At 37.0% G+C, this 27,663-nt stretch overlaps 1 protein-coding gene and 1 pseudogene across 2 annotated transcripts in view; one reads left to right on the top strand and one right to left on the bottom strand.

Annotated features, from left to right (window-relative positions):
* The window catches only part of LOC306878390 (four and a half LIM domains protein 3-like), a 46,190-nt gene extending 27,925 nt beyond the window's left edge, over positions 1 to 18,265 (bottom strand). The window contains exon 1 of the mRNA XM_079430721.1: positions 18,096 to 18,265. The gene's annotated coding sequence lies outside the window, so the exon portion shown is untranslated. The remainder of the gene's footprint in view (positions 1 to 18,095) is intronic.
* Positions 229 to 27,299, top strand: LOC306878563 (putative U3 small nucleolar RNA-associated protein 11; annotated as a pseudogene). The gene is made up of 8 exons: positions 229 to 484; positions 708 to 744; positions 25,635 to 25,725; positions 25,835 to 25,948; positions 26,038 to 26,132; positions 26,437 to 26,567; positions 26,892 to 27,002; positions 27,216 to 27,299. The product of its transcript is annotated as a putative U3 small nucleolar RNA-associated protein 11 (transcript).
* The last annotated feature ends 364 nt before the right edge of the window (positions 27,300 to 27,663 follow it).

Raw genomic sequence — 27,663 nt, 5'->3', positions numbered from 1 at the left:
CTTATACATGTCTCCCTTGGTCCTCTTTTATGACTCTCCAAGGACTCATCTAGACCACCTCCCTTCTTTTCCTTGTCTTCTCCTTCTCTTTTCCTGCCACGTTTTCTCTAACCTTCGAGATAAATGTCACATGCAGTTAAAGCAAACCAAGAAAAAAAAAAAAAACGTTAGCACATGGCTAGACGCATGCCTATGAATTGCCATAAAATGAGGAAGTGTATACTTTGCATGCAAACGGCTGTGGGTGTTGGAGACCTCCAGGGGGCTTTATTTTCCAGGGGACTGAGCTTCAGGCACGAGAAAGCCGAGCACTGGCCACGCTGCTGGAAAGAGCTCACTTCAAAGGTGACCATAAATCAAACAGTTGTGCCCCCGCCATCCGCTACACCATCCCCCAAAATCCCTTCTGTCATTCTCAAGACAGTAGGGCTGGTGGAGAAGCATTACCTCATAGACTACGAGCTCAGACTTCTGCACTGTGCCTGTACGGGTCGTTGTTTAATTTGCCAGTTCCTGTAACTTGATTATAAAACCGCTCAATCCAGCTACACCAAAAACTAATGTCAATGTCATGTCCCTTCACTTGCATCCTAAATTTGACTCTCAGAGGTACCAAAATTAGGTCAAGTGACAGCAGAATCCCAAGTCGCAGAGTTCCAAGGTGGGTGAGGTAATTGTGGGTAACCTCCTGTCGATCTCTTCTGCAGTTCCGATGGCGCCTGTGGTCGATTGCCGGATCAAATGGTAGGTTAATAACTTGTCGGATGTTAAAACAGGGGCGCCTAATCCTGTTGCTGGTTCCTCTACCTTCCAACAAAGTTCATCTCCACTTGATAATTACAGACAGGTGTGTTGGAGCTGGATTGGAACTGAACTCTGAAGAACTCTCTGAAGATTTTAGCATGGTATTGGATATGACAATGCTAATGTATTTGGTCTTGGTGGAATAGATCTGCTACACTGCTGCTGCTGTTGGTTATTGCTGTTGTTGTAGATTATTGCTGCTGCAAAGTAAGTACAGGGACTTACTACTGCTAATACATACATCGATATAGTGCTGTAAGTATTTAAGACATACTGCTGCTGCATAAATAGCATGTATAATAACCCGTAGCAGATCTATACAGGTGTAACTGGGGAAGGTGGAGGGTTTTAGAGGAACTCTGAAAGTGCGCTGCAAACTGATCTAGTAAATGCGAACCAGTCATTTAAAAGTAAAGCAGCAAGCTCATTAGTTGCATATGCAACATGAACCAATCAGCTTGTACCAAGTAGTTTAACACTGTAAATATAATCAATTTGCGTTAATGACCCACCAGTCTGTGCTAGTTGTACCATCACAATAGTTTTACTCGTATGTGTGTAACTACAGCTTTTCACAATGCATCCAAAGGTCTGAAATTAGCACGCAAATTAGCGTAGCATACATTCACCTAGCTGGAATGATATACTATGGTGTAGGAGTTGTCATCTCATAGATATGAGTAAATTTGATTCAAGGCACTCAGTAAGTACTGTAATACTCTACACTGATTGCTTATGTGATTTTTAAGTCTGATGGGCCAAGTTGGAAAAAAAAAAATTATTTGACTTTGCAGAGGATAAGAAGGGCAATTCATCACAGTCTTATCTCGCTGTGTCACGTGGGACTCTCTTTATCATGCAGCCATGCAAAAACACCATTTGTCTTCAGTGCCTTGTTCATTGCAAGCGATAAAATGTACATTCTTGAGTGGAAACAAAAAACGGTAGAATAGGTAGTTTGGCGAATGCAGATAAGACTTATAATTATGCAGATATCAAATCAGAAGGCCTCATCTAAGTGTCTATCAAACAGCTTTCTGCCATGATGTTTCCAACCTCATTAAACCCCACAACCCTTTATAACCTCCATTTGTTCCACTTACTAAAACAAACCTGGTTGATTTACTTGACAAACTGAGTTCCATGGTGCAGTTGTGCATTTTTTAGGCCAAGTGGAGCAGCTCACCACAGATAAATGAATACGCAGACAGCCAAACAGACCCAAAGCCAGACGTAAAGAAATCGGTCTTAGGTGGCGAGTGGCGCCAGGTTCTGCACATGGGTTTCTGAAAATCTCATCATAGATCATCCAAAAATATAGATTTTGTCAAGACAGCTGCATATTAATAGGAAAGACTGCAGTTTTTGGGCTGAGCTTGCAGCCTAGTTCAGAGTGAAAGACTTTTGCTCTATGTAATATTCCTGTATCCAGTGATCCAGTGACAGTGACATGTGGCCAAGTATGGTAACCCATACTCGGAATTTGTGCTCTACATTTAACATTCCACATTCAAAACTGTTACTTCCTCTACATTCCCATTCTTATAAGTTTAAGTATTTTTTATGTTTTAATAATCATAAACAGTATATGATTATGAAAAAAGGCTTTTAAGCTTAACATTGAGCAGTTAGATATTTTCAGAGTGAGGCAATGGCTTTTAGTGTCAGCGCTCCTGCATTTGAGTGTAGGCAATCTGGCTCTTGTTTTGTGTAATTATGCATTTCATCCATTTTCCTGCACTGGTTCAATATCCCTCTGTCTCTTGTATATAAAAGAATGGCAATTTCATGCCATGGGGAGAAACACAAAGTTATTGTTTCCATTGAAGAACCCCTCATTCTAATTCAGTCAATTTAATTCCTCTAACAACTCCTCTTAAGACCTATTATTTGGGAAAAATCATAATACAGGACTGCTTTGACTTCTTTTCTGGAGAGACAGTGTTTACTAATCAAGTTTATATGGTTTACTCTCGAGACAAGAGATGCATAACTTTCACTGAAAGATTTTCCAAAGCAATAATAGGAAAATGACCATCTGTAATGCAAAGAGCATGACAGGACGTGATGTAATGCAACAAACTAGATGGTCTCCATTATAATCAACCCAGCTGTCAACACTGCAAAAAACAAAACATTGCATGCATGCAGTATAGACAGCACTGTTGATTATATTGGGAGCGATTGAGTTTTGACACTATTCGCATGAGGACATACTCCGCATCTAAATATGACAATGGTTGAGAAGTGTGTTTAAAAAGCAATTCATGGTTTGGTAGACTTCACGTGCAACTCCAAATCACTGAAGCATTCAAAGGGGCTCTGTCTTTGTATTCTCAAGGTTTTGCTCAAGGCAGCCTTGTCAACAAGTGTCAGACAACAAGTGTCTTTGCTTTCTCATCCCTCTGCTCTTATCCAGGCCCTCTGCACTAAATCATCTTCATCTTTCTATCCACTATAGTCGCCATCCTTTTATAGACACAATAAGGACACTTTCTCCCATTTATGGGCTTCTGTGAAGTGCCGAGCCATGATCAGCGAAAGTCCTGTGAAGGTGTTCACTCACAGAAGGTGACAGCTACCTTTGCTTTCATGGAACATTGCAAAAGAATAAATCTCTTTAAAACCTCTGTGCCAGGTAGGATTGTCACACTACCAAAAATTAGTGGCTATCAATACAAGGGAAATGTCATGATATACATATACATATATACACACACAAGTCAAATTGGTTTCGAGTACCAAAACAAACTTGTAGCCAATCAGCAGTAAGAGGCGTGTCTACTCATGATTTGGAGGAGAGAGCGTTCAGTGAACAGCCGAGCGACAGAAAGATAGAGATGGCGGATAAAAATCAAAAGAGGAAAACGTTTGCGGAACGATAAGGCAAGAAGTAGGACCTGTGTAAATATCGGATCAGCTTTCCAGCGCTGGAGAGAACTCAAGGAGCGGAAGGCCTGTGATCGGATGCCAAGGTTGCTTTGGTTCTTCTCGATATGTTAGTAACACCGTGTCTACACCGGACGCGGTGCGCCACAACAGCTAAAGTCTGCCTACACTGGACGCGATAAAACAACCGTTGAAAATCATTTGAAATTTGTGTCAGCACGTAATAAATAGAACGCCGCAGCAGTTTTCTGTCGGGGATTTGTGTGTCGAACCGCGCAACATCCAGTGTAGACAGCATCACTAATTATAATGATTTCTATAGTATTTTTTCACGACGCTCATGTCCGGTGTAGACACGGTGTAACATTGGTTTTGCTTTGTTTCACAGAACTAATCGTTGCCTGAGTTGCGTAGGCTCTGTATGTGTGGGGCGGAGCTATCAAAATAGGGGCAAGACCCTTTTGGGGTAGGGCCGTGTTTGTTTTGGTGATTTCAAATATCAACATTGGCTTCCAAAAATCGCTTACCCCACCATTAATGCTTAAACTTTTGGAATAGGAGTGTTTTCCCAAAAACATTAGGTAAAAAAAAAAAAAAAAGCCTTTTAAAAAATAAAAATAAAAAGAATAGAATGCTTTCACACAACAAGGGTGCATTAAATTGCTTTTCATAATTTTACAAAACACTTCTATTTAAAAGTAATGTATCACGGTTTACACACAATAATAAAAAAAAAAAAAATTTTATTGAACAATTTCAAAATTGATCTGCCTGCTTACATTCTCTTATGACAAACCAGATATGTTTACATTCATACCTAGAAGTGCATTTGACCATTCACACATGCATCTGCATTGCACTACCAGATTTCTCCATGATGCAAGTATTTTGCAGCTGTTTACTTAAGAGGGAAACACTCTCGCACAGCTGTGCATCACATAAACAGCAGCATTAATCAGAGGTTAAGGAGACTAAAAATTTCAGAAGCGATAATAGCGAGTGCTGGTTTTTATGCATTCCATTGCAGTGTGCTCCGTAGGTCAGCAAGGGCGAGCCGGTTCATCGTGCTCCATAAAAGATTATGACAGCTCGTTTGCTGTCGAAAGTCCAGGTCTGTTTAGAAGTCCTAAAGCAACCGAAATGAGTCATTCATCACTACATACAAACACAAAACAGATGCACAAACACGGAATGGAAACACTCGAGTCAGATTTCCTCTCATCTGAAATGATGTCACAGCCATTTGCTCTCATCTTTTACAGATGTGGAGGCTAATTAAGCATTGGGAAGTGATCAGCACTTGCAATCCAGACTTGGCACCTTATAATGTGCTTAAATGTGTCTGCCTACACATGTAGATCTGTGCATGTGTGTGCATGATTTAAGATAAGTCCTGTGCAAAAACAGGAACTGTGTGGTGGTGAATTACACGTGTAAGATGTAATGATTGTGATTAATCCTTTTAAATGGCTTGTTGGAGAATTAATGTCTCCTCTTGACGATTCCAGGCCCAGTAAAAAGCTAAGCAGCTGGGCCGCTGTCTCTGATTCACAACCACTGGTTTCAAATCTAAATATTAGTTTAAATTTTTTCCTACACTTTACATCTAGTTTACTATTCTCTTAATGCTTCTGTGATTTTACCACTGAAGAGCCAGCAGAGCTTTCACTGGATCAAATTGACCCTACTTGACAAATTACAGCTCAAGAGTCACATTTTTCTGTTTGTAAGTGAGCATGTGTAAAACACATGGTGACAGTAAAAGTATTTTAAATTGCCATGTAGAGATGCTTTTGATGAATGATTATTTGGCCAGTTATTTCCTTTGTTTAATGGAACATACACAGTAAAAATAAAAAAAAAATAAAAAATGTGCAGTTGTAAATAAAAGTATGTTTTAAAAGAAAACTTCACATTTATAATGCAGATTTCAAGGCAACTAATATTTATAATATTTAAACCCTAAATTTGATGTTCAACAACAACTATTAAGTTACTTACTACTACGTTTTATAGCAACAGCAGCACTAAATAATTTACTTGCATTCAAGTGGATGTTGCATTTTGCATGTTAAGACGAATAACAGTCAAATTTAAGTGCTGCATCTGTTTACAGTTTTTCCAGGCTTTTGAACTAAAATTTCAAAACCATAACGCCATTTTTCAAAAAGCACACACATTTTGCTGAACTATAAACACTATTCTCTGCTTTGACCCATGAGTCAGATTTGGTGAACTGTTACTGTAAAACACAAATCCCTACATTTCTCAGTGCTTACACCATGTGGTCATTTAGACAGCACTAGCATTCAATATTGTTCACTCAAGTCTGCACAGTTTGAGCTCAATTAGCACACAATTACCCAAGTGGAAAAACTAGGAGTCAAAATTTATCGCACACCAATCAGAACCTTCGATGGATAAAGGGCTAAAGTCAGCTTACAGCTTTTCTCAGTGGCTTTGGTGCATTTCTCAGATCAGAAATTAAATTCTCAAAACTACTTGTTCAACCTCCACATCATCTAGTCACTTGTGCATATTATAAAAAGTTTCTCATTCTTTTGAACAAGTTGTGATTGCTTTGATACATTCATGCAATTGATTATGCACATTTGTCTGTGGTTTCCTACATTATCAGTTACTATTGTCATGTTGCTCAAGATGTATTATATAGTTCTCTGTGCAATAGTCTTACCCTTCAAAACCTCAAGTCATTAGCTCATCGTATAAGTCATTACGGTAAATGCAAAATGGTTGATCTAGTTGTCAAACTTTCAAGCGTATTTTCTGCACAATTCTATTAGATTTTTATAAATTTGCCATGAATTGTCATTTTTACCTTTCAAATTTTTATTTTTGCCTTTGTGCACATTTATTTTTCTTTTCTATTTCACAATGACGTTGTAATGTGTTGTAATATATATATATTTGTTTTTTGGTCAGACTACTAGTAAAAGTGTAACTGTGAATCATATCCAGTCTTTAAGACGGGATACTGGGGCAGAATAATTATTTTTGTTGTTTGCTGTATTGTACTGTACTCTACAGTACATTAAATTGAGGAATAAAACATTTGGGGAGTACCACACTTATTACCAGTTTTTATAGTATTGTTTTGAATTGATCTCATCAGTGTGTAAAACTGTGTTGTAGTGTGTGTGTTTTGACTGTTTGTGTGTCATTTCTGAGAGCAAAGTTTGTTTTTTCAGCAAGATTGAGTTGTTTTGAGTGGAGAGCTTCATTTTGACCTGAATATAGGAAGTTTGGGGAATTGAGTTAGAAGTTATGGATTCATTTTTAGAGTCTCGCAAAAAAGAGGAATAATTTCAAGAAATGTGTTTAAGCAATCGAGAAAAACTGTAATATAAAATGCTTGTTACACTGTAAATTTTAGTCCGTCTACTTCAAAATGTCATTTTCAATTCAATGTTTCTTGATTTGTGAAAAATACTTTCCAAGTAAAAATTGTAAATCCTATTCCAATTTTTTTCAGTACACTTGTTTTCTTACTGCAGTTCACTTTGTGACCAATGTTTTTTCTCTCAGAAATGTGTTTTTAAATACTTAAAACTGATGCCACTGATAAAGGTTCTCTGTGTGGCGTGCAAAGAACTGAATAATTCCATCAAGTCGGAGAGGGTGGCACAACAGACGGAACATTAAAAACAGTTTGATTTATCAGCAAGAATAAATCAAGTCAAAATAATCAGTCTGCAGGACAGATGTTTGAACCGTAAGTTTCCAGCATGTGGTGAGTCACCGTCAGATGGAGAAAAACTCCCAGCCATGAAGATGAACAGAGCAGTTTGTATCAACCAACATCCCTATTCACGATTTATAATGTGCTGTTAATGCTCAGGTAAGATATGCTCTTTCCTTACTATGTTGCATTGTCAATATATCAAAATCTAGAATTTATTTTCGAAGAGACCCCATGTTTATTTATTTTTTTATGAAACAATTATTAAACAATTTGATAGTTCATTGTGATTTCTACAGCTGTGCACCATGGCTTTGGTTTTTCAACATACCTAAACTACAGATTTATTTGCGCTGGATCGAGATTTTACAGGAAACTCCCTGCTGCTATACACACATTTCACTCTGATTCTGATAGCATGTTACTGTAAGTTTGACAGTCATAGCTTTGAGAATGCCAACTAGACAGATTTTATGTGACTGTTACAAGTACGGACCAGTGTTTACATTCCAATGTGGGTATTTATTGTCAGGTTGAATGCATCTCTCTGACAGATTTGGGAAATTTTCCTCTTGGGATATGGTGATATGTGTACGAGACGAGGAGTGAAAGAACCCAACCCTGTGACCGGACCGCTTACAGTGTCTATTACAGCCCGCACCTCTAGGGTGACCGGATTCCTGGATCTGTACAGAGATGAGGTGCGTCAAAGGTGAATCAGGGACTGTGGCTGGGTGACAAAAGAGTGTGGATGGATAGATGGCACAGTAACATCTGTTACTTGTGATACAGCTGGTATGACAGACATAATAAGCATTGACCATTAGAAAAATGGCAATTGCTTAATCCGTGTAACCCACAGAAGTTTACTGACGCAACTCATGCATACAGACACATGCCATCTGGCATTGCTAATCACACTTGTAAGATCTGATTCAGCAAGTTTTGAATGCCTGCTTATAATGGGAATTGCAAGGACTATGATTCCCAGTCTGGTTCCATTAATGATTTATTTAGTATATTTGACTAAGGCCTATTTGGGGAAAAACAAATGCAATAAAATTTTCACACGATGAGATATTGTTCATAATAAATGTAAAACAAATTTTTACAAATTTTGTTTACACAGACTTGTACACACAGACATCCACCTTAAACTATATTAAATTCAAATCCTAAAATAAAAATATGGCAACATATGTCATCATTCATTTATTTTTTGATAAAATACTACTGACAAAACTACATTGAAAACACATTGTCTGTAACTGGACTGATTTAAGTCTCTTTTTTTTTTCAGAAATAGGACTACACTAGTTACACATGTAAGGTTTTGATTCACTTAAACGAAGCGGCTTATAAGAGTCATTTATTCGAGAATCGGACTACACTAGTTGCCCATAGTTTTGATTCGCAGTTGATTTGACTCATCATATGTATGTATGTATTTATTTATTTATTGTATGTGAACATAGGTATTGTTTGTGTAATGTTGTTTTAGTGTTGACCTGCCTGGGGGACTACGGATGAAAAATAGCCTTTGGCTAAATCCAGTACAATACATGAAATGGAAATTTTATGTTAAAAATTGTGCATGGTCCCTTTATAAATAAAGAGAAAAAAAAAAAATAATTTGTTTGCAATTAAAATTATATTAGTTGCAGTCTATGGTTTTAATTCACTAAAACAAAGCGGCTCATAAGAGTCATTTGTTTAGGAATCAGACGGCATTCGTTGTACTGTATATGGTTTTGATTAATTAAAACAAAAAGTAATAAGAATCATTTGTTCGGAAATCAGACTACACTGATTGCGCTATATGTTCTGCGCTATACCTGTATATTACAGTTTTTCTCGATTGCTTAAACACATTTCTTGAAATTATTCCTCTTTTTTGCGAGACTCTAAACCCGAATCCATAACTTCTAACTCAATTCCCCAAACTTCCTATGTCCAGGTCAAAATGAAGCTCTCCACTCAAAACAACTCAATCTTGCTGAAAAAACAAACTTTGCTCTCAGAAATGACACACAAACAGTCAAAAACACACACACACTACAACACAGTTTTACACACTGATGAGATCAATTCAAAACAATACTATAAAAACCGGTAATAAGTGTGGTACTCCCCAAATGTTTTATTCCTCAATTTAATCTACTGTACACTGTAAAAAATGATCGTGATTTTAACGGTAAAAAACTGTGAAAATGCTACGGTAAAAACCTGTTGCATGGTTAACGGACAGTTCCTGTAAAATTTACAGGGAAAAACCGTAAACTGACGTTCCCAGAATTCCCTGCGTTCCATTTCAAATTCTGTTTGAATTTGACGTTTTTTCTTTGAAATAACTATGTTTCTTCTTAGTTTTTTCTTATCAGTTATGTTTATTAGGGTTGTATGTTACATCTAATGTTGTTAAATTAATGTTTATAGCATATTTCAGTTTAATGAGTCTCACCATGATGGTGTTTAGTGCTTGTGTGAATGACACTGTGCACCTTCTGTATTTTCTATTGTTTAAAAGTTGCTTGTGATGGGCTTTGGCTCATCATGTGACTTTCTCATCATCACCTGCATTTGGTGGTTATCAGTAGTGGTGGAAATTTTGATTCTTTCCAGAGACTCGTTAATTTTTCGTTCGTTCACCAAAATGATTCGTTCAGATTCGTTCACTAATTCGTTCAGTGACCATTTTTCCATATTACACAAATACGTCAGCATGTGCGGCAAAATGTGTTGTTCAACTAACGTATTTACTTGTTACAAAATAAAAACCGATTTGGCTTCATTAAAAAGTGTGCCCTTCTCATTAAATGAATAAAATAAGTCTAAATAAGTGATCAAAGTCATTACTCTTTTTATCTTTTAAATTACACTCTTTTCGGATGACCAAAGCAAGTGTTTTTTTATTTGTTTGCATACTAGGCTAGTTAACATTTAATTGTTTAGGCAGAGATTTACACGTTCAAATCTGAGATTATGTTAAACGAGGAGTTATTCTGTATGTAAAATATGAATATAAACAAGCGTGCACAGTACGGATACCTGTGCTTTGCATCCGCTTTCTGCTGATTGATGAACGAGATTGACAGAATGGCCGACCTACCCGGTCAACGAACTGGGTATAGCTACCAGTTCGTTCAATTCGTTCATGAACGGGAGATCTCTCTCTCGTTCAGACTCAAAACAGAGCCATCTCGGTCAATGATGCTATTATATTCGTTCGTTCGATCCAACCAATTACATGCCCCTTCTAAACCCGAGCTGAAATGCTATTTGTTGACGTGAGTCACGTGACGCAAATGAGATGGGATGACGTGACGCAAATAATCAATACTGCCATATTTTTTTATGTTTCACAGTTTTTAAACAAACAAAAGTGCATGACATGACTAACATAATGAAATATTTTTTTATTTAAAAGTATGTAACTGTTCAAACATAAAACAACAATAATATAAATAAATAAAACAAAATTATAAATAAAAAAAAAAATAAAAAAAAATAAAACAATAATATAAAAAAATAAAACAAAGAACCAGTTGTTCGAACGACGAACGTAATAATGAGACGAGATGTATGTATGTAACAGTTCATTTGACTCTTTCAAACTCAAAGCAACTCAATGAAGGGCGTATTCGTTCACTAGATTCAACAAATCACATGCTCCGTCCTCGTATCATACTCGAAGGCTATTGGCTCGAGGTTTAGTCATTCTTTGACAGATGAAACGGTCCAGAGCGGCGCGCTGCGGTGGAGGGAGGAATTTCAGTGAACGAGAAATATGAGTCAATGGATTACGTGAACGAGAATGATTCGTTCACCTAAAAGATTCGTTCAAAAAGAACGATTCGTTCACGAACGTAACATCACTAGTTATAAGTGTATTTCAAAGGAACAAAACAGATTTCAGTACTTTAATTGGTTGGTATTGTAAGATTATATCAGTTAAAGAAATTACGGTATTTAACTGTAAATTTAAGTTAAAACCTAAAACGTTGCTACCGTATTTTTTACGGTAGAATTCTGGTAACCACAGCTGCCAGTTTTTTACCGTAAATTTTTTTTACAGTGTAGAGTACAGTACAATACAGCAAACAACAAAAATAATTATTCTGCCCCAGTATCCCGTCTTTGGTCTGGGACAGGCCAAAGAACCTCTTCAACATCACGGGCTATACTGGCCCTGGCCTGGCAGCGGGGGTAAAATCATCTCGCATGCCTGATGTCCTTGTGTCATTGTTCACAAACAAGATACTTGGCAATGTTGTCAATATAACACTGCTCTCTGTTAGTATTACCTGATGTAAACTATGGCAACAGTTTGGATGACAGTTACTGTACTGAAATGCAGAAGGCTGCACTTCTTATGTATGCCATATATCCATTTCAAAAGTACAAATGTAAACATTACTGTATGTGGGATATTGATTGAAAAAGACTGGATATCGGGCGCTGATTACCCCTCTGGGGGTGGTGGTGCCTGGATCTAGGAGTATAGAGTGCATATAGGGAGTGTGAGTGTGGGTACCATGTCCATTTTTGTGTGTCTACATGTGGGGCGAGGGTGAGAATATTCGTTGCGTGCATGAGGGTGGGAACGTATGCTTGTGTATATGTGTGCTTGTTCGTCTACGTCTATGTGTCAGGTCGGGCCTTAGACTCCACCTCACTCATCATCTCAGTCGACCCCCACCCCACCACCATGCCCTGCCGGTGGAGGATGCCGCCGGTGCATTGGTGGTTTCTCGCGCCGGGGCAGGATGCTCGGGTGAGCGCTGGCCCACTCTCGGCGGTCGCTTGGCGGGGCCTGGCCCTACTGGCCTTGCTGGGCCCCGGTTGGGGGGTGGGGGGCCCTTGGATCTCCGGGCCCAGGGCTCGGTCTGCCCTGGTGTGGTCGGCTGCCGGCGGAGCCTGCGGGCTTGCCGCCACGGCACCCTGGGGTGTCTACACTGTGGCTGTCGGATGTCCCACCTTCGGGCTCTCCTCTGCCCTTTTCTGGGTGGGGGCCGCAGTTGTCCCTGCGGTGGTTCCCCTGGGGGTCCCGTGCCCTGGGGGGCCTCCGGATGTTTGGGGCCTGGGTCTCTTCCATGCCTGCTTCATGCCTTGCGGGATGGGGCTGTTGTTCCCCACACACACACTATTAAACATTTACATGGAGGAACCTTATGAACACAAGCGCGCTCACACACACAGGTGTACACTCAAGCATTCACATTGGTGTAAAAACGGGTGCTCACAGACACACATTGTTCTGATCTGCTGTTGCTTCAAAACTTATTTTGTAATATTAGTTATGCGTGTTGCTCAATAACATTTAACATTTAGAATTTATGGTGATTCATACAGATGTTGGTTGTTGCTGCAGTTTCTCTGATGTTGTGTCTTCTGTTGTGTCTTCTGTTGTTTTCTCTTTTTGTCAGCAGGTATCGAAGCAAATTGTCTGTTTTTTTTTTTTTGTTTTGTTTTTTCCTCTCTCTCTCTATCCCCCATTCTCTTTTTTTTCCTCTCTCTCTCTCCCCCTTCTCTGTTGACTTTATCCACAATTTTTTTTTTGTTTTTTTTTGTTTTTTTTTCTAATTCCTTTTTTTTTTTTTTTTTTTATTATTATTATTTTTATTATTATCATTATAATTATAATTTTTTTATTATTATTATTATTATTATTATTTTTTTTTTTTTTTCTCTCTCTTGTTTTCTCTGTCCCCTGGTCTTGTCGGTCATAGTATGGTTAAATAAAAGGGTATATAAAATTTAATTAATTAATTAATAAAAAAAAAATAATATATAAAAAAAAAAAAAAAAAGGCTGTGAATGATGATAGCATAACTACACATACGTACTGTCATGTGTTATCTGTGTTACTGACAGGCCAAAAAAAAAAAAAAAAAAAAAAAAAAAAAAAAAAAGAAAAAGACTGGATATGATTCACAGTTACACTTTTACTAGTGGTCTGACCCAAAAAAAAAAAAAAACATTCCGTCACTCTGAAATAGAAAATAAAAATAAAAATGTGCACAAAGGCGAAAATAAAAATTTGAAACTACAAGGTAAAAATTACAATTCATGACAAATATATAAAAATCTAATAGAATTGTGCAGAAAATACGCTTGAAAGTTTGACAACTAGATCAACCATTTTGCATTTACCGTAATGACTTATACGATGAACTAATGACTTGAGGTTTTGAAGGGTAAGACTATTGCACAGAGAACTATACATCTTGAGCAACATGACAATAGTAACTGATAATGTAGGAAACAGACAAATGTGCATAATCAATTGCATGAATGTATCAAAGCAATCGCAACTTGTTCAAAAGAATGAGAAACTTTTTATAATATGCACAAGTGACTAGATGATGTGGAGGTTGAACAAGTAGTTTTGAGAATTTAATTTCTGATCTGAGAAATGCACCAAAGCCACTGAGAAAAGCTGTAAGCTGACTTTAGCCCTTTATCCATTGAAGGTTCTGATTGGTGTGCGATAAATTTTGACTCCTAGTTTTTCCACTTGGGTAATTGTGTGAACAATATTGTTGTCAATATTGCAATATTGACTTGAGTGAACAATATTGAATGCTAGTGCTGTCTAAATGACCACATGGTGTAAGCACTGAGAAATCTGTAATTAACAGTATTGCAGCAACACTGAATAGTAATGTAGGAAACATTGTCACAGTATTTTAGTACTATATTCCATTCACATCAGCAGAATAATTTATGTCTGAGAACCGTTATCGGAATGGGTTCTGTCAACGTTTCTCTCTCAAACTTTTTTTTTTTTTACAAAATGGAAAAATAAATGTTTTAAGCCAGATAGTATAGTTTAACCAACTGAATCTTGACCTATTTGTCACGGTGACACAGAGCAGCATATCGGACCAAACGATAAGTGTTGCAGAGAAGTGACCGGAAGACAGACAGACAAAGGAGTTTAACAACAAGTGGCTCAGAGCAAGGCACTAACCGTCCATGAAGGACAATAAGGCCTGCGAGAGGAAGAGAGGGGAAAGGTAAACAAACAGTACAAGTGAGCAGATAGCACAGGGTCGCGTCTCTTGGGGCCCAGGCTGCGAGGATCTGATTTCATCCATTCTTTCTCTTCGGTCTGGGAGGAAACCACCATCTCACTGGATCACAGATGCACCTGGAGTCCCCCTAAGGAAACTCCCAGTAACTTCCCTTAATTCAAAGTTAACCCTCTAAACAACCAGTTATATGTCCCCCATGAGTAATTTTAATACAAATGTGGCAGTAGAACACAAAAAGTCTGAATTCTGAGATTTTCGCACAGCGAGGTTGTTTATGGGACGGTCCCAGAGTTGACAATAACTCATAATGTAAAGAAGACAGTAAACACAGTGTACTGGTATGTGTTATTCAATTCAAGACATCTGAATTCACATGGTTTCATCTGGCACTCTTTTTAGAGACGAATTAAAGGGTTTATTGTCTCTGGCTTGGCGTTATCTTACACATTTGACTACAGAGCTGCTTTATTGATGGACAGATGTTCAGTCCAATTGATTTACATATGGATGGTCTGATAAATGTTTATGGCTTGGGCACACATGTACGCTCTTTTTGTGTGTTGTGCTGTGATTTGTGAATGGACAATTACTTTCAGTGTATGTTGTGACAAAACAAGTGGCAGTTTTTGAATGGAATACCACACTACTCTTTCTAATGCTGCTGTATATGGTATGTATAGTGAGAGAACAATATGACATTTTTTTGCATAAAAATATAACTGCCAAGTAAGCAGTTTTCAACAGAGCTCACTTTATGAGAAACTTGTTGTAAAATGCATTGCGCTATGTCCCATCACTGATGAACAACAGTGTCTGCGTAAGATAAAGCTTTCTGAAAACAAAACACAGTGCTTCCAAAGAATGTGGCCATGATTACACTGCAGTCACATCGCCCTGACCCAACAGGGAAAAAACAAATGCATTTTCAACCTCCTTCAGTTTCTGATGGGTCTAAATATTCCAGACACCAAAAAAAAATGTACTCCGAAGATGACAGCATCACACTTTATGGACTTTTTTCGGACTTTATGGACCTTACAGACTACCAAAGAGTGCCTGGATTATTAACCACAAGAAGACTCTTTATAAAAATAACAAACCAAATTTTGTTGGCACAGCAGGACGCTTCAGAAACAATGGTCCTTATAAGAGGAAGCCCTGTTGTGGTTAGTACAAAATGAAATACAGCCCAATTTACGAACTAGGATTTCTTTGATAGATAATAGGAGTTATTCACAAGCCACTTTTAATGGAGCACTTTTTATATGTATAAAATATGGTGGAGACAGGAAAGTTGGAATAAAAAACTTTCTATATCTTTTTCAATTGTATGGCTGGTCATTTAAATAAAAAATAATAGTTAAAATATGTAAATGATATAGGTAAGAATTTTTGTATTTTTTTATTTTTAAAGAAATTCTCACAAGCCTACATTTATTGGAACCGTTTTAAATATTAATTCTTTTAAAATGTATTTTTTGTCCAGCTGAAATTTTGTGCTAAATCATTAATCAATTTATGCATTATTGCTGAATAAAGTAATAATTTATTTGAAAAATAATAATATCATTTATTATAATTATTAAAATAATTGAATTAATTGCATAAAATGCATTAAATTGAATGAATTAATTGCATATATCAATATTTGCTGAGAAAAGTCCCCAAATAAAGACACTTTGTTGTGGCAGATAAAGCACTGAACACTTTTAAAACTGGCTTAGAAGCTAGTATATTGTAATAAATACAATATATAATGAATCACAGTACAGTAGCATGTTCAATTTGATTTATTTTGTAATTATAATTACAGTATAAAGGACTTGCATATAAGCAAGTGTTTGGATAAAGTATTGAGTTTCATATTGCATGTGGCAATCAGTTGCTATGGAGCAGGCAGTTAAATCAGTGATACTGTGAGATACACCAAGGCCTCAAAGTTTGTGTCATGTATATGAGAGGCATAGAACTTAAGTTTCAAAGGGATGATTTTGTTTCTCCACAAGCACCTCTGAACTCCCCCTCTTGGAATAATGAATGGGAATGTAATGGCACAGGCCTGGCGGCAGACAGCATGGGAATCTGGCTCTGAGGTAAGCACTTTCAAAGGCTTCTTAATGCACCAAAAGACACAGTGATGCACCTCAAAGATCTCTCTGCTTTTTTCTCATGCACACACAAACATACACGCATGCCAGCACATGCCATACTACACTTAAAACACACAGCACAACTCATTAAAAACACTTTAAGGGTTAAAAACTCAATGAGTCACTGAATATGAGACAACTGACTGCCTATGCGATGACAGGATGCCAAAGAACAGAGGCCAGTCTCAGCAGCTGGGCTTGAAAATAAAAAAGAAAGAGGAAATGAGTGGAGGACGCAGTTCTGCTCTTCCTGTCCTACTTGCTGCAGTTTTTGCCCTGTTGTCTGTCTTGTCAAGACTTTCCTAAGACAGAAAGTATTGCTTAAATGACAAATCTCTGCCAAAGGAGTTTAGTCATCATCAGCGGATCGGATATATCAAGAGGACCCTCCCATTGATAGATAAACTATTTCCACTCACCTGGTTCCAATAACTCAAGGTGTGTCTTTGTGAATCACATCTCTCACTGATATGCATAACCCATTTCCTGTTGTATGTTTAACTCAAGGTTACTTTCTATAAACACACACCACATATAACCATACATATTATCATTCTCAATGGGCTTCTCTATTATTACCTCAGTAAACAGGGCAGTAAAAACGTGCTGTCTGAAGTCATTTGCAACGGGAACCTTACGAGGAGTTACTCAAAGTATTCACTACGCTTTGGAAATGCAAAATGTTCTGGGATGAGGTGTGTTCAAAGATGAGCAATCAAGTTCCAACCTGGATCGGCTTTGACTAAACTCAGGAATATGTCAGACCCCCACGGCATTTATGCCTTCATTCTGTTTTTCTAATGGTTATCTGCATGTGTGCATTTAATGCCAATGAAGACTTGAGGTCTGACTGTCGGAAAACTTACACAAATAACTGTCATGTCGTGACACGTGTGTCAAATTCCTCTGAGAATTACAAGTGTGTGAAGTACAAAAAGTTCACCATATGTAATGAAGCTCTGACTTGAGGGAGAGTGGAAGATGATGATAATAGTCTTTCTCTCACTCACACATGAGGAATGAATGGCCTAGAATGAATTATATTTTACACTAAAGTCCAATATGAGAAAACTTTTAACAGGTGATGCTAAGATTTTCTTCCATGCACTTAAAATTCAATTGATAATTTTAAATATTGTAGTTAAAAACGTGTGTGCGTGTGTGTGTGTATATATATATATATATATATATATATATATATATATATATATATATATATATATATATATATATTATTATTTTTTTTCTTCACCTTTTTAAACTTAACCTATTTAAGTGTTAAGAGCTAGTCAAAAATAGGATTTTAAAAGTACGGAACGGCGGTAAAACAGTGAACTTTCTAATACTTCTCCAAGACATGCTACCAGAACCTGGATGAATGAAAATTTTCACAGGCGAACAAGTCATCGATTTTTACTCTCTGGTTATGAATGAAAAACGGTTTGAAAATCATTAGCTCTCTGTCATGTGAGTTTAAATGTAAATGACGGGTGAATAAGAAATTAAGAAGCTTACCCTGTCAAAACTCTTTCAGTCTCTGTCCGTGTCGAGTGTGCTGGGGTCAGTTTAGCTGGCCTGTTTAATAGCTCTGTAGTCCTGTTGCTCCTCAGGGATGTGCAGAAGTGTTCAGCGCTCTCTCCAAGCACCGAATGAGAGAATGCTCGCGCTTAACTCTTCCATGCGCTACTATAGAGGAAGTTGAGTGAGTCACAAGCTCCCGCCCCAATGGATGAACGGTCTTCCGTCTTTTCTGAAGGAAGTTTCATTGAATGATCTTTAAACTGAGAGAGTTTGCATTGTTATTTGTCTGACTTGCCAAATTCAGTTAGCTTAGAGCGCAAGAGATGTCTGTCTGTAGTAAATGCTGTGACACCCACATCTGAGGGGAATTATTCGTCATGACAATGAACAACTTTTTTTCCACTCCGTAACCGCACTGCTCATGGGGGATGGCGCATATTTTAGACTAGGTTAATTCAACAGAACTGAAATTATTATAGGCTATATAAAAAAAAATTAAAAAAAAAAAATTCTGGGAGGTTTTGAATTGACAGGGGTTTATTTTATTAGGGGCCAAGCACCGAAGCTGCGATGGCACCATTGGCGTTCTTTTTCTTCTTCTTCATCCGTTTCTTCCGCTCTTGAGTCTATGGCAGCCCATAGAACCGCTCGCGGGAAAGTTGTAAAATTTGGTACACTGATAGAGGACAGTGTCAATATTAACCACAGCAAATTTGGAGTGTCTATCTCAAATTCTCTAGCGCCACCACTTGTTCAAAATTTCACTCATGTTTATGCTAATAACTTTTGAACAGTAGAATGAAAATCATTTTTTCCTCTGAATCCTTCGCTCATGCCTAATCGAATGAAGTCCAAAATGTAATAATCGTAAGGTTTAGTTTTTTCGTTATTCTAAATTGATCGTAAAACCTACTTTTTCGAACTTGTCCTAGATGGTTTGTCTGATCTTCACCAAAATTGGCTCAGATCATCTTCAGACCATGCTGGCCAATAGTTATGGAATTCAAGCCGATTAGTCAAACCGTTCTCGAATAACGCGTGAACGAATTCTAAGAAAAACACAGCAAAAATTGATCTGAGGCTATGGCCATTTTTCAAACGGAAGGCTGCATCCTCCGCATTTGCAGGCTGCATACGTCATCAAGCCTGGTTTATTTCAGTTAACTGAGTATTACATTTTCGAGTCAAAAGCATATTACAACAATTTACACTTAACTAAGAATAACTGTCAAATTTATAACTGTTAATATTCTAAAATAAGACCTTTTTATGACTTACAGCCTACAAATGCGACCTCCGGAGGATGCAGCCTTCCATTTGAAAAACGGCCTATATCTCCGCAATGGTTTTGCATATTGAGTCCAAACTTGGTGTGCGTTAACACAAGCATGACCTGGGACTAGCTGCAGTGTTTCGGCGCTGTGCCACCTACCCTGATAGCACACGTGCATCTCAGAGATGTCTATTTGACGTCTGCATTTACATCTGGAAGACGTATTTTTTAGGGTGTTTGCTCATCTGCAGTACATCTATAGGATATGTTTCCTTTTAGATGTCAAATAGACGTCTATTAGATGTCTTTAAGATGTTTATGATTTAGAATGTATGTAAGACTGACATCTGAAAGACGTCTGCCAGACGTTTGTAGACAGCAGATGCTTTCCAGATCAAGAGATCTTTAACAGACATCTTGCAGACATACGTGTGCTATCTGGGTAGTGGTCAGGATATACGAAAAATTGCTATTTTTGCTTAACCTCTCAATGGTTTGGCCAAAAATCACAAAACTGGTTTCTTTAGATTCGGTGCATCATGGCGAGTCAAACCATATCCAGTTTTCCCATGTCAGCCATTTTGGGCGTCGGCCATTTTTAATTTTGTAGTAAAATGCAATATTTGACGAACGCATTGCCGTATCGTTATGAAACTTGGTATGGTTGATTAGCTCGATGCCCTGAATGAGCTGAGAAGTTTCGAGCCAGCGCCACCTAGTTGTAAAATAAAATATTCACATGCTTATAACTTTTGGTGTGGTCGACTTATTTTGATGGGAGACACCTTTTTAGATTCTTGAATCCTTGCCGAGTCCAGTGATACCAAACTTATAATTTGTGCAACGTTCCATTTTAGCGCTTAAAAAACATTTGCCAATATCTTAGAAACCGTTACTCCGATCGACACGAAACCACCGTAGGAAATTCGAAAACAAAGCATATACTCTAATACCCAATTGCCAAAATTTTGATAGTAAGTGGCACAAAAATGCAAACAAAGTCGACCATCAGTCATTTTTTCTCTTCTCATATATAAAAATGCATATAACTCCAAAACAAAATGAGATATTTTCACCACATTTGACACACATATGTATGGACACACTCTAAGGACACAAAAACAATTTGGTGGGATCTTGCCTCTTGGTGGCGCTATAATTGAACAAAACATGAAATTGCCATTGACTACAAGTATTATGATATAAAATGTTATATTTTTTGAATGCATTGGTGTACCATTACGAAACTTTGTATGGACCATCAAGACCATGACCTGAAAGTACTCAAAACGTTTTGAGACACTGTCACCTTGTGGTCAAAGTTATAATGAAATTTCAAATAAATGCTAATAGCGTTCTGTGAATTTTGACTATTGTAATGAGACATGCTGAGAACAGTGATACCAATGTTGCCATAGTCAGCCAAACTTCCTGTCTGCCATTTTGATCTATGTTGAAAACATACTTTTTCGAACTCCTCGTCAACCGTTTGTCTCCATCTTCAGACTGTGCTGTCAAAAAGTTATGGATTTCGTGTCGATAGACAAAACCGTTTTCGTTCCAGCATCACTACAAATTTTAGGCATGGTGTCAAAATGACTCTGAGGCTATATCTCTGCAAAGCTTTGACATAATGTGGGAAGTTGTGGACTTATGGTTAGAGAGTCTGACTTGTAATCCAAAGGTTGCAGGTTCGAGTCTCGGGCTGGCAGGGATTGTAGGTGGGGGAGTGAATGTACAGCGCTCTCTCCACCCTCAATACCACGACTGAGCAAGGCACCGAACCCCCAACTGCTCCCCGGGCGCTGCAGTGCCTACTGCTCTGGGTGTGTGTGTTCATGGTGTGTGTGTGTGTGTTTGAATGGGTTGAATGCAGAGCACAAATTCCGAGTATGGGTCACCATACTTGGCCGTATGTCACGTCACTTTCACTTTCACTTAAAAATGACAACAAACTTTGTGTGCGCCATTGTCACCTCACACAGAACACACCAAAATGATTTGATTGCAGCGCCACCTGTTAGTCAAAAGTGATAAGCAGTTTAATCATATTACTAGAGGTTGTATTTATGATTTTTCAGTCATTTCAATTGAAATCATTCTAAAATTGCTTTTAGTACTCATTGTTGCATTTGGGCTGATGCTCCATGCTATGCTTAGCTCCTCATTTTGCCGCTGGAGTGCTTGGCCCCGTAATTGCTGCTTGCAGCTATATTTTATTTTATTTTATGGTCAAATTTAAACTGTTCTGGAATCTTTTATCAATGGAAAGTTTTTAACTGTCTTGCATATGTAATTAGTTTTTACAATTTTTTAAATGCCTTTTATGTATAGATTTTTATTTTAAAATATGAAAACCTTTTTCAAAATCCCAACAAGTTGCTATGGTATGATGTGATGGACGTGAATGTGAAAATATGAAATAATATGAAAAAGTTTTAAAATATGGTTTAATATTTAATACTAGCTGCAAAACTGTACCCTTTTATTCCAAAATATTTAAAATACCACTTGCTATCATACCACTTGTTAGCAGAATGCTATTTAACACATTACTGTGTTTAATATTAAAATTAGTTTTGAGTAAAAGAGATGGGATGGAAATGACTGTGGTGGAAATGATGGGGAAAAAATCCTATTCTCTTCATTCCTCAGTAATGGATGAACAAATTATTGCGACATGATATTCACAAAAGTTTGCTATGAAAACACTTCAGACACTTACATATTTTATTGTATAACAAAGAGGTAAGTGTTGCATTGATAGTTTTCGCTATGTGGCTATGTTTGTAAAGTAATAGTTAAGATATAAAGATACAATATAAAGAGCCTCTTGCAAGATTAAAGAGAGTGACTTTTTCCTTGTGCTAATCGCGGCAGACGCAGAAAACACTGAGCAGTTGTTATAAATGAAATGATGTAGTTTGTGTCCAGCCATATCATTAGAGATTATATAACTGAAACTAAATTAGTAACTGTATCTTGAGTTGACTTGCTTGTATGATTTGAAAACAATAAATGGATTCGATGATTGTCTTAGAACAGGTATTTAGTGCTATCGCATGACCTTACCAACGAGTTCATGCATAATTCAAATTCATTAAATTACACCCCTAGCAAGAACAACACCTCTTGTTTTTCTTTTTAACATGTTATGATGTACCAGATGTCTGATCCTCAGCGTCAGGACTGTAATGCCATTGGGCTTTTATTACCACTCTTTAGCAGTTTAGCAGAAAGGTTTATCAAATTACACCAAATTTAATCAAGTGTAACTGTGAAATACCTCAACTGCTTACGATAATCATTCCACTTATCACTGAAAAAAAAAACAGACTGTGTCCTTGTCTGTCATATCTTTAGATGTTTCTCATGTCTTTAGGACTTTAAAAAACTTTTTTATTGACATTTTGTACTGCCAGCTCAAACTGGGTGTAAATAGTGGGGTGACTGTTTATTGTCCCATATCCACTCTTTACAGGGTTTTGTGGTCGAATTTTGAGAGTGAGAACCAAACATTCAAGAGAGGCCTTTTCCTGGAAGGATCTAGGGTTCAGACGGCGTTGTTAACATCCTTGGTAAAACCTGAAATTATAAGTTTTAAATCTATTAAATGGTTTCCTCTGATTTAAAAAATACTCCTCAAAAATCTTTCCAGCTGACACAGGAGTAAAACGTGAATAAAATTATACACCATTTACAATTTGTACAAATGGAATCAAGCACACTACATCTATTACTTGAATAAGGCCACTCAAAAACGAGATGAAACCTGATTTATGAACTACGATACAAAGTAATTCATACGGTAGCTCCTCACAATTTGGATTAATCTCACTCTTTGTGTATAGAAACCCTACATTGGTTAAGAAAGGCATTCCAAGGTCTTTAGCTCAGCTACTGGCCAGTAACATTATGTCATTTGTGTGATTTTTAAAGGCCTATATTAAAAACCAAATAGTAATATATCTGTCAAGTGAGGGCATTCCAGAAACTCCAAGCTATCATAAACCTATAACCCCTCGTTTTGCCCATTTGACATTCTGCCCTCTCTTAAACACAGGTTTGTATATTTAGTTGTTCCCTAAAGATTTTTTTTTTTTTTGTGAAACATATATATCTGATTAAAATTCAGTCAGGGAAATGCTTTAACACTCCTGTTTTTGTTTTACATGCTTTACTGTGGCTTATTTTCTGTAGGAAAAGTCCATCGGGTCACTTGGTTTTATATGTCTAGCATAAAGAAGATGAAAGCCCACAAACTCTGGGTCAATCAAGGCTATGACATCATATGGAAAAAGTGACCCTATGAAAGAGTTTCCTTCTCAGTAAAGAATCTGCATGTTTAGTGAATCTTTTGCATTTTTTTTCAAACATTAAACAGGAAAAAGAGAATAAACATTTGAGGTAATACATAGAATGAGTTTGTCCTTCTTCAGTTAAATTACAAATGAAAAGACTTTCCATTTGAGGTTCCTCATAACTCGTTTCATTTTGTAAGTTCTTCTGTACCTGTACAGTGCCTTGTATGTTATAAAAACACTGTGGGAAAAGACTTGCAGCACCAGAACATGATGTTCTGCATTTCTGAGTAATGCACAGTGTTTTTTTTGTTTTTGTTTTTTTGCCAGAGGAAAAGCTGGTTATTTAAAATCTGTCCTTGCTCATGTCCCATGCCCTGCATGTTTTGACACACCAAATGGCCATTTCTGCCCCCCCTTTCATTCTCAGAAGACGAGCCAACTAATGGATAAACTGGACCTTCAGAGCTATAAGAGGCACACAGGTGTTTAGCTCTAACATTTGTCACTCTAATGGCCGAAAGCTGTCCTTCTGGTTAAGATACAAATTAGGTGTCTGGACACCCTTTAAAGACCCTGCTTGAGAAACACCAAGTATTATTTGTTAGTGTTAACCAATCTCTTTGGCAGATAGAGGCTGTCATTATCATGAACAAAGTGATTTAAAGTGTCAACACACTGGCCAGGATATATAAACTAAGTGTCTCAGCACCCAAGGTTTGTTATTGAGTTCTTCCCTGCCGTGAGCCTGGCTATCTTCCTCATACAAAACAGTAGACCACTCCTGTGATGGATATCACTGATTAGATGGCCATATAAAGCTAATGTTGTGGTGTACGCTCATTGTCAAAGTTACAGCTTGTTACTGGAGCTTTGTGACTTTCAGAAAGTGCTGTTTTTAAAACAAGAGCGAATGATTGTCTTTGAAAACATAACATTTACTCTAGTCAAAAACTATTTTGACAGAATGGAACTTTCAAATTTTAAAGGTAGGATATGAGAGTATATGAGTGCGTGATTGCAGTGGAGGACACTGCCATCTGCTGTCGACACGTCTTCAACATTTCTTTCACACTACTTTTAAAAATGAAGCTAAGCCTATGCAAGAAAATCCGTTTTTTTGTTGTTCTGTAGACTACTGTAGAATTATACATTTGTATAGGTAAAATATGCGATTTATAAACATTTGTATTTATTACTTTATCTTTTATATAGTGCTCATATTCTATGTATTATATTACGTTTTATTTTATATAGTTGTTTTTTTTTTTTTTAAGAAATGTTCAGAAATTAATAATACTTTTGATCAAGATGGAAAGATAAATCTTCGCCGCGAATCTGCTGCTGAGAAAGAACACTTTGGTACTGTGCTCCATCGTATCCACGTGAGTTCTTTTTTTTACAGTCTATGGTTCAGAACCATACATGCGAGGTTGTGCAGTGTAAGTTATATACAAATTCCTGTCTAGGTTTTTTCTCCCTCAATCAATCGCAATTGGATTTGTTTTCAGATATTTACAGCCATGTCTTCTTTTCGAAAAGCCTTGAAATCTAAACAAAGAGACCACAAAGAGCGATCACAGGTAGCTAGGCTGTTTAAACACACTGGTAACTCGCCTGCTTCCTCAATAAATAGCGATTAGGGTTACACAAGCAGCAATTTGCCATTCTTTCAAATAAATAGTTATTAATTAAATGATTAAATCTCAAAATCTTTTTTTTTATGTTTATTTTTTCCTTCAAAAATATAACAAAATAAGTAGTAAATGTAAGGTATTTTAGGCAAGTATTACATATTATGTATTTGGTAATAAATATAAATATTAATAAAATAATAAAAAACGGATCCGAATTTGTTCTTCCGATTTGTTTGTCATTTGAATATAGTTGAAATAGTGCACTTTATGATTTCAGTACAGTTTATAAACCGTTGCTCCCAACCTGTTATTTATAATGCAGTGACTACCACCGGAAACAGAAGACCCTCATGGCCTTGCGCAAGAAGGCCATGGATGAATTTCACTTTAAAATGATACACAATCAATTAAAGGTTTGTCACCTCTTAGTACTACTGCTGTATACAACTAACATAAACTGCATTGAGAGCACACCGACAGTTTTTGGAGGTTGAGACCTCTGCTCATTCTGCTACTGTTCAGGATGGAGTTCACATGCTCAAACCAAAAGAGGAAACAATGACAGACGAGCAGAAGAAAGTGATGAGGACCCAGGACATCAGATATGTGGAAATGAAGCGAGTGTCGGAGATGAAGGTAGGGCTGGTTCTTCCTATTTATCTGAGTATTTGTGGCGTTATCCCTTCTAAGTTGAGAATAATGACTTAAATGTTTCTGTTTTTCAGAAAATCGAAAGGATGAAATCAGAGCTCCACCTTCTTGATGTTGATGAGGAAAAGAAAAATAAACATGTTTTTTTATGTGGGCTCAAAACAAGAAGGTAATATTGTATAGCTATAAAAATTCAATTTAGCATTTTAATCATGCCTTATAATAACTTAGTATCATATTAATGTATTTATACACTTTATGCTGCCTACATTACTGAAGTGAAGTTGAAGGTGAAGTTAATACTGTATGATTTTATGTGTTAATGTGCAATTTCATAATAGTTTGAGATCAAATGATACTTGGTGGAACGCCAGCAGTATTGCTGCAGACCCCTTGTTGAACTAGACATTATTTGTTATTTATTTTATATTTTCATTTTTATATTTTTCAAATCTGTTAATTATTCATGCTAGTGGAGGACTTTGACCTGGCCACACACCTCAGCACAGTACCTGAACTGGTGGGTCGAGCATATAACAGACCTACAATAGAGACCCTGGAAAAGAAAAGCATTGTGGGAGCAGTGGAGCCTCAGAGAATAAAAGTAATGTAGCCACTGTATAGCATGCAGTGTACATAACCTAAATATTTTAGTGTATACAGTGCACTGTTGAATCATTTCTTCATTCATTAACCGATTTCTAATAATAATAAGAGTATGAATTTTTAATGGTAATAAACAGTAATAATTTTATAAATTATTGTCATTGTAATTATTTTATTGAATACGTAATATTTTTTAAGCCATGAAAATGCAGATCCTGTTGTAAATGATAGTGGAAAATCAGATTTTAACTAACTTCTTTGCATTTAATGTCCTCTTTCTTATGTTTGTCTTTTTCTGACATGTTTATTCCCCCTTTCTCAGAAACTTGCAAAGCAGAGAGAACTTCAATATCTGAGGCTTTCACAGCGTATTGACAGAGAAAATAAGATGTTTGTCATTAGTCAAAAGATCCAGACTAGAAAAGATCTACAAGTAAGTGCATTCAATTACATTTCACCTAAACCCCTTCAACATGGGCATTTTAGTCTTGATTAGAATCATTTCAGTTTGGTAATGCATGGATTTACCAATGATATAATATTTAAGAAACTTCTCTTGTCTTACGACAAAGTATTGGTTGTGCTTTCAGAATGCATTTGTTTTCATTATTGTGTGACATCTGGGTTGTGCTTTTATCTCTGACAGGATAAGGTTAAGAAAGTGAAAGTCCGTGAGGAGACCAGAAGTGCTCCAGCTGTCTACAGATTTGAGGCCAAGAGGAAAAGATGACATCTCTGAATCAGCACACCGAGGAAACTCACTTTGTCTTGTTGCCACCAATCAGCCGTTTAATCTATGAAGTGGACTGAATCTATGCATTTGTCTTTCACTTCTATAACATAGCATGTGAGGCCATGCTGGGAATCTTGCACATTATAAGGCAAGGAGTTTGTACTTATTTATTGCTTTAAAATAAAATTTTGTCTTTAATGTTTTGTAGTTCTTTGGTTTTAACAGTAGATGGCAGTAGCACATCTCATCTGATCTCATCAAATCTGCAACTTTCCTGTCTCTTGATGTAGGAATGACTTAAATAATTAAAAAATAATAATTATGCCTTTTAAAATTCAGTTGCAACTTTCAAATTTATTGG

This window comes from Barbus barbus, assembly GCF_936440315.1.
Source record: "Barbus barbus genome assembly, chromosome: 12".
Taxonomy (NCBI): domain Eukaryota; kingdom Metazoa; phylum Chordata; class Actinopteri; order Cypriniformes; family Cyprinidae; genus Barbus; species Barbus barbus.
Note: the sequence above shows the minus strand (reverse complement) of the source record. Positions and strands in the feature narration are given on the sequence as shown.